This window comes from Lolium rigidum, chromosome 5 (genome assembly GCF_022539505.1).
Source record: "Lolium rigidum isolate FL_2022 chromosome 5, APGP_CSIRO_Lrig_0.1, whole genome shotgun sequence".
Classification (NCBI taxonomy): domain Eukaryota; kingdom Viridiplantae; phylum Streptophyta; class Magnoliopsida; order Poales; family Poaceae; genus Lolium; species Lolium rigidum.
Window position 1 is genome coordinate 108,072,763 of NC_061512.1, and position 11,770 is coordinate 108,084,532.

The 11,770-nt window shown below is 42.1% G+C and overlaps 2 long non-coding RNA genes across 2 annotated transcripts; both read left to right on the top strand.

The window, feature by feature from the left end:
- Positions 1–228: 228 nt before the first annotated feature.
- LOC124658410 lies at positions 229–713 on the top strand. Its single transcript, XR_006989175.1, has 3 exons — positions 229–277; positions 359–435; positions 664–713. It is a non-coding gene; the product is annotated as an uncharacterized LOC124658410 (long non-coding RNA).
- Positions 714–8,287: 7,574 nt separating this feature from the next.
- LOC124651046 lies at positions 8,288–8,772 on the top strand. Its single transcript, XR_006987260.1, has 3 exons — positions 8,288–8,336; positions 8,418–8,494; positions 8,723–8,772. It is a non-coding gene; the product is annotated as an uncharacterized LOC124651046 (long non-coding RNA).
- The last annotated feature ends 2,998 nt before the right edge of the window (positions 8,773–11,770 follow it).

Sequence of the window (11,770 nt, forward strand, 5' to 3'; positions counted from 1 at the left end):
CCTCATTTCTTTTCACTCCCTACTATTTCCTCCACTCCCTCACACTCTCCTCCTCCACTTCCCCACGAAAATGGTGCTCCCCTTGCTCCCATGGCCGGCCATAGCCATGGCAAGCCACCAAGATGAAGCTCTCCCCCTCCCTCAAGCTCATCCTCACCATGAGAGCCTCCCTCTCCTTCTTCTCCCTAACCTTAGATGGTTTAATCTCCTCTTCTTCTCCCTCCATTGCTAAGATTGGATCTTGATGCAGGTGCATGTTGGTCCAAGCATGGAGAAGGTTGAGCTATCCTCAGATCTGAAGTTCTTGAGCAAAGTTCGTCCAAAACCTTGCAGTAATTTCTGTTTCTTGCTGTTTCAGATTCTGGTACGATCTTGTAAAATCCGCCAAATCTCGTGTGCAGATCCAAATCGAGTGGTTCAAAGTTCTGCAGATAGGTACTGAAAATATCTACAACTTGGCGTTGGCCTCATCCTCAAATTCGTTACAGATTTTGCATGATAAATAAAGTTCTGCAAACATGCAGAATCATTGTTTGTTAGATTTCTTTCGTTTTACAAAACCTTTTTGAGCAAACTCAATTTTGGGTGAAAGCCCTCTCCAGTACCTTCATTTTGGCGTTGGGTTCACTTCAAATGACCTAATGGAATTGAAATGGTTCACAGATCAAGATCTGGTCAGATCTGACTTTGTCGAATTAAATCAGGAGCTTGGGAACGAATTTTTGAATGAAACCAGTTGGGTAAGAACCATCTTTACAATACCTTTCAGATGCAGCTGACCTCATATTTTTATGAGTTGTGTACGATTTGTGGTGAATTAAACTTATTCTGTGTATTCTGCAGACATGGCTGTTAGCTTTTAATTCATCAAAAATCCATTTTTGAACCTAATTGAGTGATTCCACTTCTGTAGGATTGCTGAATGTTTTCTTAATCATCTCAAACAAGTTTCAAACCTTTATCTGTTCTGCAACTCCATAGTTAAAGCAAATGGTGAAAACATGCAGTGAACTTGTAAATCCATTTGTGAGAGTTTCAGAAATATTTTGAACCCAAATCCAATTGCGTGTGAATCTCTGTTTAATTACCTTTCAAATGCCAGTGGCCTCATATTTTTAGGATGTTTCTACGATTTATGGCTTACAGATCTTGTTTTCTGTACAGTCAGATTCAAAGAAATTCCTAAAATTGTAGGTTTGATATTTTTGGGTGTTTCCAATTGGGTTAGTCTTGTATTAGTACTGGCCATCTAGGAAAAATAGTGTTAGTCTCTGTTCATGCATTTTCGTTACTGTTAGTAAGGTATATGTGTGACATGCATTGTTGGACCAAAACTTGTTGGGTTTATTTAAAAACCTTGACCAACTCTTTTTATTAGAAATGGGCAACCTTTGTTTTATGTTTGCAAAACAAAATCTCTGCAATTTAACATTAGCTCTTTTGTTTTGCTTAAGTTTTCAAATGGTAGGGCATATCATTTGCTTCCTATTCTTGTGTGGTGTTATGTGAGCAAACTAAGTTAGGAAAACTGTTTTCTACTTTTTCCAAAAATGTTTGAAAATGTTTTGTGAATGTATTTGATGTCAAACTAATGCTTTTGTCCTCTTTATGATGTTATCTACCAGGGGATGTTTGGTTTATACTATGGTGATAACCGAGAGAGGCAATTGCTAAGTTGTGATACTCTCATACCTTTACTAGGTAAATAACATGGGTTTTCTTTAAGTTGTTTGTGGTATCTATAAGTCCTTTGTATGGTAGCTCTTTATTGAATGGTTAAATTATGGTTGTTGTATGTTTGTTTTGTTGGTGCAATGTGATTGATTGTGTTCCTTTTATATTTTCCGGCGATAGACGCGAGCAATTCCGGAGAAGAAGAAGAAGTGGAATTGGACAAGGATTTTATTTATATTGTTGGGATTCTTATATTGATGGAGTTGAAGAAGTACAGGGACAAATAAGCCAAGGCAAGCCATCTTTTGATCTCTGATCCGGTGTCTAGTTGGATGTCATTTGTTGATGTTCAAAGCGCCTTCATTCTATGTGTGTTATTATCTCTATTTATGTCATCTATGTGTGATTGCAAGTGGGGTACTCCCTAGTGGTGATGCTCCACTATTGTCCTTGTGTTTGGGATGCATGGTAACATGGCCGTGCTATTCCACTTGGTGATCTTGTATGCTCAACTTGAGCATGTTCCATCTCAAGATATTAACTTACACCACACCCACCCCCTTTGTAGTATAGAGGTATCAATGTCATGATCTTGGTGTATTCTCAACTTGAGAGGAGTATGCCGTGTACCATCTTGGAGAATATGTTGGATAGTGACACTCCACTATCTAAGTTGTGTAATTAGCACCACAAATCTGAGAGTATATTCCTCCTTGTGTTGTCATTATACATGCTTACCTTAAGCAAGTATGATCCACTCCACTACCCCTTTATACCTCATCTATGGCGGGATGACTCTCATCTCGGCCGTAGTGCAATACTAGTTCAACTCATGAAACTATAGGTTGGGAACCCCTCAAGGTTTTCCTTGTTGTAAATGTTTATGAAAACCTTGGGTGAGGCAATCTTACCCAAGCGTATGGTTTATGAAAGGAAAGGATCTTGACAAAGATGGTTGGAAAGAGGAAATGTGTGTGTGACTTGGGTTTTTGAGAAAAACGACACATGGTTCTCTCGTATTCGCCCGGAACAATTAACCCGCGCAACCACACTACTCCAACGTGGGCACGGGGCTTAGCTTGACGTTTGTTCTTCTTAGCATGAGGCACCGCACAACTATACAAGGGTACGGTTACCCCCGAGTCCGGGTTGTCGTAGTTGGAGACAATCGTATAACGGGAGGCCTTCGGGGCTGACCCGTCCGGAAGACACTATGGGTCTCCCGGCTTGGCGGTGGAGCCACGCTCAAAGGGAGGTGAGCTGCCACGGTGCCGGGGAGGTACATACTCCATAGGGTAGGACCTCTTGCTAAGTTGAATAGGCGAAAGGCTTCGACTGATTATCCGAGACTCGCATACTTTCGTATGACGAACCGGGATGATCCCGGCGGATTTATCAGATCTTGTGGGGAAAGTGCGCACACTCGCGGAGTTAAAACTATTCGAATAGCCGCGTCCGCGGTCATGGACGGTTGGGATGGCCGTTACCGAGCCGTGTCGAGTTTTGGTTTAGAAAATGATTTCCAAAGGAAATGTGTGTGTTGGATGTACCGGAAGGGTACGGAAAGGCTGGTGCCGACCATATGGAGATGGTCGAGGAAAATGAAACAAAATTGGGTGACCCTTCCTAGTGTTTTCATGTAGAGGAACTCTTCTTCAATAGAGAAATAGAGATGTCTCGGATAAATTCTTGGAGTGTCCCCTTCGATTGAGAAGTTGGGATGCTATCTCCACCAAAAACATCTCTTCTCTTCCACATGCTATATCCACAAGAGAAACTACTCTTCCTCTCTTGTCTTCTTTAGTTAGAATTGTTATCACCTTCTTGATGGTTTGCGAGTACAATTCAAATGTACTCACGGCTTTGTCCCCGGCTATTTACTTGGCCGGACTTGAAGGAGTTCGACAGATGAAGAAGGAGTTGACGACGTCTATGCGGGCTAGGAACGTCTCCCCGCCGGCTGCTCGTAGGGTTATGGCGGATGACTTGGGTACTGCGCCGCTCGAAGTGATGATGCTACTCGATGTTTAGTTAGGCCCTTCGAGGCTATTATGTAAGTATTGGTCATGTGACCATGTTGTAATTTTCTTATTCCGCTTTGTAATGGATGGTGTAATTTGATATCAGTTCGGTTATGTGTTCACGGCGCACTGATCATGGGATCGTGAACTGTATACATAAAGGGTATTTCGGACAGCTAGTCCGGGGTCCCCACAGAGCTGGTATCAGAGCCATCCTGACTGTAGGAGACCTTAGTTAGCATGGACGTTAGTTAGGAAACAAGTACTTGGACAAAACTATTTACAAAACAAATTGTTTCTTTAGTCGGAAGTATAGCTTCTACTCCTCTTATTTATTCAAAGCTTCTAAAATTCTTGCCTCTCCGCTTTATAAAAAGGTTTGAAAATTCTTACTCTATTGTCTCAGCCAATTCAAACCTACATATTGGACGATGTCCCCAACTCAGACTGGAGACTCGAACTCGAAGATGGCTCAATCCCTCAGGAAGACTCGCATATCTCCAACCGCAGCTATTGAAGATTGGATGCCGACGTAGCCGTGTGCTTGTTGGGATGATAACATCATGTCTTTGGTTGTCACCAAAGTCCGTCAAGGAGCTGACCTTCTTCCTCCGTGGACTTGCACTTTTTGCAGCTCATCTGGGATCAAGTCCTCAGTTCTTGACTAGTAATTTTTAGGCCAGCTACAAGAAGTTGACGATTTCGGGAGTACCTCAACAACTACCTCTTCGAAGACCTCACGTCCCCGGGATGTTGAGCAAGAAGACTACGCAGTTTTCTCCTCCGCCTCAACATAGAAGACCGAACACCAGGCCTGCTTCGCAACCAACTGCCCCGAAAATCCATGTTGGAGTCCATAAGAGCAAAATGAAGACGGCAACATATGTGACCAGCCCCCAAACCAATAGGATGGATAGGACAAACTCAATCGCTTTGATTGAGCTACCCCCACGCATTAGGCATTCCATGGGTACTTAGGTTACCATGCCTGGTTTGATGATTGCTTGTAGTTCCCTTGTGTGCTTCCTTGAGTATCTTTTGTTTGTTTGTTGTGTGTATAATTGTCTTGGCTTTTCGGTCTGAAAAACACCCTTAGTGTGATAAACTAGCTTAGAAAGCCTCCCAAAGATGTTTTCACCCTCACCTACCTCGCCGATGTTTTGCTAACTGCTAGTTAGTTGGATAAGTTAACGAAAAGCTCTAACTCTACCCCCGTTAGCAGTTGTTTTTCAAACATCAGGAAAACTAACCCAAACCCCCATCTACGCTAACTTCCTTCAATATCAGCTGGAGCATCTCGACTACGCCAAGAAAGAAGAAGCCCATACCTTCAAGAGTGACTGCACCTCTGCAAGAAGACATACTAACTTGGTCTAACCTCATAGCATAATCGCGCTAACCTCGAGGATATTTTCTTGAAAACTACCCTCTAACACACCGTCTAACAAGTTGAGTGAACAATAGCGTCAAAGCCAAGCTACATCACATGGTTCATCTGGTCCTCATCAAGTGAAGGCTCCTGAAGATACCTCAAGACTCAAGACTTTAGGCGTAGTTTACCCGCTAACTTCTTAGTTGCTACTGAAGTCAGCACCGACCCTCAAGCTGAAGATTGTCTTCGACGACCCCTGTTGCTGCTTCATATGGGTACCAACCAGTCGTTTCATCAACTTATTAACTCACGGCGCATCCCCTATGGTTTAGTTAACACCGTGAGTGCCTCTTGAAGTTGCGGTCTGCACGTCGCCCCTGAAGATTCTTCAACTGAGTATGGAAGATCGATGACTCCTTCGGAAGCCCCCGACAGGACCGCAAGGCAGAAGCTCTAAGATTTTCCGAAAGCCCGATGAAAAATCTTAAGGGTGGAAGTCTTCCACTAAAAGTTGGAGCTAACCCTAACATTTTAAACCTTTCTAACACATCGTTGGAAATGTGGGATGCACTAACCCCTCTTGAAGCCGTGGACTACTCAACGCCCGCTGAAGATGTTCAACTCCAAAGATCAATGGCTTCTCCAAAAAGCGCCCGACAAGACCCGTGGCCGAAGCTTACAGTTTTTAACGCCCCTTCCCCGATGAACAATTTTAAGGATGGAAGACTTCGTCTTCCACTAAATTTAAGCTAACTCTAAAAAGTTTTCAACCCTGCTCAAGCACCATTGGGTGCACTAACTCTCCCACAATCATGAACCCCGCTAGGATCATTAAGAAGGTATAGATCCAACATCTGCACGGAGTCGTCAGCCTCTTCATGAAGCTCGCCATCGTCAGAAATCCATCATGTCTCTCACAAGCTGAAGTTGCGACCCTCTCCACACAAAGGCATGTCTACATAAAAATGGAGTCTAATTTTCGTTAAACTTTACAACCCCTCCAGTTCTACGCTCAGTAATCTCGGGACGAGATTATTTTAAGGGTGGAAGATCTGTAACACCCCAACTTTTGCAACCTTGATTAATTGTCCATATTTCAAAAATTAGGGGGAACAAAAACTTTTTCTATAGACTAATTTAGATGAGTTGCCTTGATTTGTTTGTTGTGATGAATTGCTTTGATCTCGCCGCTAGATATATTGTCTTGATTTCTTGTTGAGTTCTGTGTTGAGTACCTCAAAGAACAACACCTCTAGTGGTCAGACATACAACTCACCTAATAAAACACATGTGTGACTTAGGTAAAATTGTTTTCCTTTTTACTACATCAAACTCTTCTCCCGATGGCAACATGAGTGTGCCATCTTGATATTCCTATTTGTGTTAGTCCAGCTCAAACCATCCTTGAATCCAAAATTTGGGATCATCTACCCTCATCACATCCTTCTCTTATACCCACTCATCATAGGTTGATTCTGAAGCCAAGTCAACAATCTGTTTTGGCAAGCTTATAAGTTCCAGACTTTGGCAGTTGATATCTAAGCCACCACCACTGTTATTGTTGACCTCAATGCATGGATCTCATCTATGCAACATCCTCTTCAACCTCCACGTCTTGCATGTCTCAGTCAATCCTTGCAGCTCATATATTCAACTTGATCTTGTACCCTATCCAATGTTTTACCTCAAGATCACTTCCTTCACTTTTACCTCTTGTTTTTATTCAAGTTTAATCTTCACAAAACCAAGATTGGGAATGATGGGTACATTTTGAGGCCACCATCTACCCTTGAGAACACTCCTCCCTAAATTAGTTTTCTTTCTCAAAAACCCTATTGTTTTTCCTTCTCTAGTTTTGATCACAAAACTACTTCTAGTTTTATAAAATCTTTTCAGGATATTTCTTCAAAGAAAACAAAGAACTGAAATGGGTTTTGTTTTTCATCCCATTTCTACCAAGTACTGATTTCTAAAACATTATTTTCTATTTTGTTTTCCATTTTACAAAAGGCTTGTTTATGGTACCTATACCATTTCTTGTCTTCCTCTTGCTTATTTTACATTTGAGAAAAACTCTACTTCACTTGAGAAAGTAAGTAGAACATTTTGACCTCCTATGTTCCAACTAGTTTCTCTCAACATTTTCAAATTCCATTCCACTTGAGTTCATTCCCAATTGAGGTGTTTCAAATCCCTTTCAAATAAATTCTTTTTTTTCAAATGACAATCCTTGCACATCTTATGCACATCACTGATTTACCACATTGTATCCCCTCATCCTCCAATTCTTGATCAAATGGATGATCATTTGATACTTTCAAATGGACTCCTTCAACTGAACCCTAGACTCAGGGAGTATTTCAAACCACTCCCAATTGACCTCTTTTTTTAGAACAACTTATTTTTCCTCATACCTATCTCACTCCCCCATTCTTTTCCATCAACACCTTGACCTCTTGAATTGATTTTATGCCACCATATTCACCATTGGTGTTGTATCTGTACTTCCATCACTACCCCTCTAAACCTTGGATCTATCTCTTTCCATCATTTGTTTGCCACAAACAAAGTGATAACAAATTTTCCTTTTGATGCATATCACTCTCACTCTCCATTTCTATCTCTATGTCTCAACCTCCATCAACATTACCTCCTCAACATCATGCACATGGATGATGTGCATCTCTCTCTCATTGTTCATTTTTGTTTGGCAAGAATGGAGCCGGCCAATTTGTGTTTGCATTCAAAATTCGGCCAGCACTATCTCCCCTTTTCCTTCTTATACAAGCCATGCCTCCCACCTACCCCAATCCATAAATGGGCAGCCTCCCAACCAACTCAATCAATGAGGAGGCTACCTCCCAACCAACTCAATCAATGAGGAGGCAGCCAACCCACCCCCTCTCCCTCTATATAAAGGGGCTTGGCAGCCCACTCCCTCCTCACTTGCTCTCATTTCCCACTCTCCACTCCTCTCCACTCCTCTCCTTTGCCTCATTTCTTTTCACTCCCTACTATTTCCTCCACTCCCTCACACTCTCCTCCTCCACTTCCCCACGAAAATGGTGCTCCCCTTGCTCCCATGGCCGGCCATAGCCATGGCAAGCCACCAAGATGAAGCTCTCCCCCTCCCTCAAGCTCATCCTCACCATGAGAGCCTCCCTCTCCTTCTTCTCCCTAACCTTAGATGGTTTAATCTCCTCTTCTTCTCCCTCCATTGCTAAGATTGGATCTTGATGCAGGTGCATGTTGGTCCAAGCATGGAGAAGGTTGAGCTATCCTCAGATCTGAAGTTCTTGAGCAAAGTTCGTCCAAAACCTTGCAGTAATTTCTGTTTCTTGCTGTTTCAGATTCTGGTACGATCTTGTAAAATCCGCCAAATCTCGTGTGCAGATCCAAATCGAGTGGTTCAAAGTTCTGCAGATAGGTACTGAAAATATCTACAACTTGGCGTTGGCCTCATCCTCAAATTCGTTACGGATTTTGCATGATAAATAAAGTTCTGCAAACATGCAGAATCATTGTTTGTTAGATTTCTTTCGTTTTACAAAACCTTTTTGAGCAAACTCAATTTTGGGTGAAAGCCCTCTCCAGTACCTTCATTTTGGCGTTGGGTTCACTTCAAATGACCTAATGGAATTGAAATGGTTCACAGATCAAGATCTGGTCAGATCTGACTTTGTCGAATTAAATCAGGAGCTTGGGAACGAATTTTTGAATGAAACCAGTTGGGTAAGAACCATCTTTACAATACCTTTCAGATGCAGCTGACCTCATATTTTTATGAGTTGTGTACGATTTGTGGTGAATTAAACTTATTCTGTGTATTCTGCAGACATGGCTGTTAGCTTTTAATTCATCAAAAATCCATTTTTGAACCTAATTGAGTGATTCCACTTCTGTAGGATTGCTGAATGTTTTCTTAATCATCTCAAACAAGTTTCAAACCTTTATCTGTTCTGCAACTCCATAGTTAAAGCAAATGGTGAAAACATGCAGTGAACTTGTAAATCCATTTGTGAGAGTTTCAGAAATATTTTGAACCCAAATCCAATTGCGTGTGAATCTCTGTTTAATTACCTTTCAAATGCCAGTGGCCTCATATTTTTAGGATGTTTCTACGATTTATGGCTTACAGATCTTGTTTTCTGTACAGTCAGATTCAAAGAAATTCCTAAAATTGTAGGTTTGATATTTTTGGGTGTTTCCAATTGGGTTAGTCTTGTATTAGTACTGGCCATCTAGGAAAAATAGTGTTAGTCTCTGTTCATGCATTTTCGTTACTGTTAGTAAGGTATATGTGTGACATGCATTGTTGGACCAAAACTTGTTGGGTTTATTTAAAAACCTTGACCAACTCTTTTTATTAGAAATGGGCAACCTTTGTTTTATGTTTGCAAAACAAAATCTCTGCAATTTAACATTAGCTCTTTTGTTTTGCTTAAGTTTTCAAATGGTAGGGCATATCATTTGCTTCCTATTCTTGTGTGGTGTTATGTGAGCAAACTAAGTTAGGAAAACTGTTTTCTACTTTTTCCAAAAATGTTTGAAAATGTTTTGTGAATGTATTTGATGTCAAACTAATGCTTTTGTCCTCTTTATGATGTTATCTACCAGGGGATGTTTGGTTTATACTATGGTGATAACCGAGAGAGGCAATTGCTAAGTTGTGATACTCTCATACCTTTACTAGGTAAATAACATGGGTTTTCTTTAAGTTGTTTGTGGTATCTATAAGTCCTTTGTATGGTAGCTCTTTATTGAATGGTTAAATTATGGTTGTTGTATGTTTGTTTTGTTGGTGCAATGTGATTGATTGTGTTCCTTTTATATTTTCCGGCGATAGACGCGAGCAATTCCGGAGAAGAAGAAGAAGTGGAATTGGACAAGGATTTTATTTATATTGTTGGGATTCTTATATTGATGGAGTTGAAGAAGTACAGGGACAAATAAGCCAAGGCAAGCCATCTTTTGATCTCTGATCCGGTGTCTAGTTGGATGTCATTTGTTGATGTTCAAAGCGCCTTCATTCTATGTGTGTTATTATCTCTATTTATGTCATCTATGTGTGATTGCAAGTGGGGTACTCCCTAGTGGTGATGCTCCACTATTGTCCTTGTGTTATGGGATGCATGGTAACATGGCCGTGCTATTCCACTTGGTGATCTTGTATGCTCAACTTGAGCATGTTCCATCTCAAGATATTAACTTACACCACACCCACCCCCTTTGTAGTATAGAGGTATCAATGTCATGATCTTGGTGTATTCTCAACTTGAGAGGAGTATGCCGTGTACCATCTTGGAGAATATGTTGGATAGTGACACTCCACTATCTAAGTTGTGTAATTAGCACCACAAATCTGAGAGTATATTCCTCCTTGTGTTGTCATTATACATGCTTACCTTAAGCAAGTATGATCCACTCCACTACCCCTTTATACCTCATCTATGGCGGGATGACTCTCATCTCGGCCGTAGTGCAATACTAGTTCAACTCATGAAACTATAGGTTGGGAACCCCTCAAGGTTTTCCTTGTTGTAAATGTTTATGAAAACCTTGGGTGAGGCAATCTTACCCAAGCGTATGGTTTATGAAAGGAAAGGATCTTGACAAAGATGGTTGGAAAGAGGAAATGTGTGTGTGACTTGGGTTTTTGAGAAAAACGACACATGGTTCTCTCGTATTCGCCCGGAACAATTAACCCGCGCAACCACACTACTCCAACGTGGGCACGGGGCTTAGCTTGACGTTTGTTCTTCTTAGCATGAGGCACCGCACAACTATACAAGGGTACGGTTACCCCCGAGTCCGGGTTGTCGTAGTTGGAGACAATCGTATAACGGGAGGCCTTCGGGGCTGACCCGTCCGGAAGACACTATGGGTCTCCCGGCTTGGCGGTGGAGCCACGCTCAAAGGGAGGTGAGCTGCCACGGTGCCGGGGAGGTACATACTCCATAGGGTAGGACCTCTTGCTAAGTTGAATAGGCGAAAGGCTTCGACCGATTATCCGAGACTCGCATACTTTCGTATGACGAACCGGGGATGATCCCGGCGGATTTATCGGATCTTGTGGGGAAAGTGCGCACACTCGCAGAGTTAAAACTATTCGAATAGCCGCGTCCGCGGTCATGGACGGTTGGGATGGCCGTTACCGAGCTGTGTCGAGTTTTGGTTTAGAAAATGATTTCCAAAGGAAATGTGTGTGTTGGATGTACCGGAAGGGTACGGAAAGGCTGGTGCCGACCATATGGAGATGGTCGAGGAAAATGAAACAAAATTGGGTGACCCTTCCTAGTGTTTTCATGTAGAGGAACTCTTCTTCAATAGAGAAATAGAGATGTCTCGGATAAATTCTTGGAGTGTCCCCTTCGATTGAGAAGTTGGGATGCTATCTCCACCAAAAACATCTCTTCTCTTCCACATGCTATATCCACAAGAGAAACTACTCTTCCTCTCTTGTCTTCTTTAGTTAGAATTGTTATCACCTTCTTGATGGTTTGCGAGTACAATTCAAATGTACTCACGGCTTTGTCCCCGGCTATTTACTTGGCCGGACTTGAAGGAGTTCGACAGATGAAGAAGGAGTTGACGACGTCTATGCGGGCTAGGAACGTCTCCCCGCCCGGCTGCTCGTAGGGTTATGGCGGATGACTTGGGTACTGCGCTGCTGAAGTGATGATGCTACTCCGATGTTTAGTTA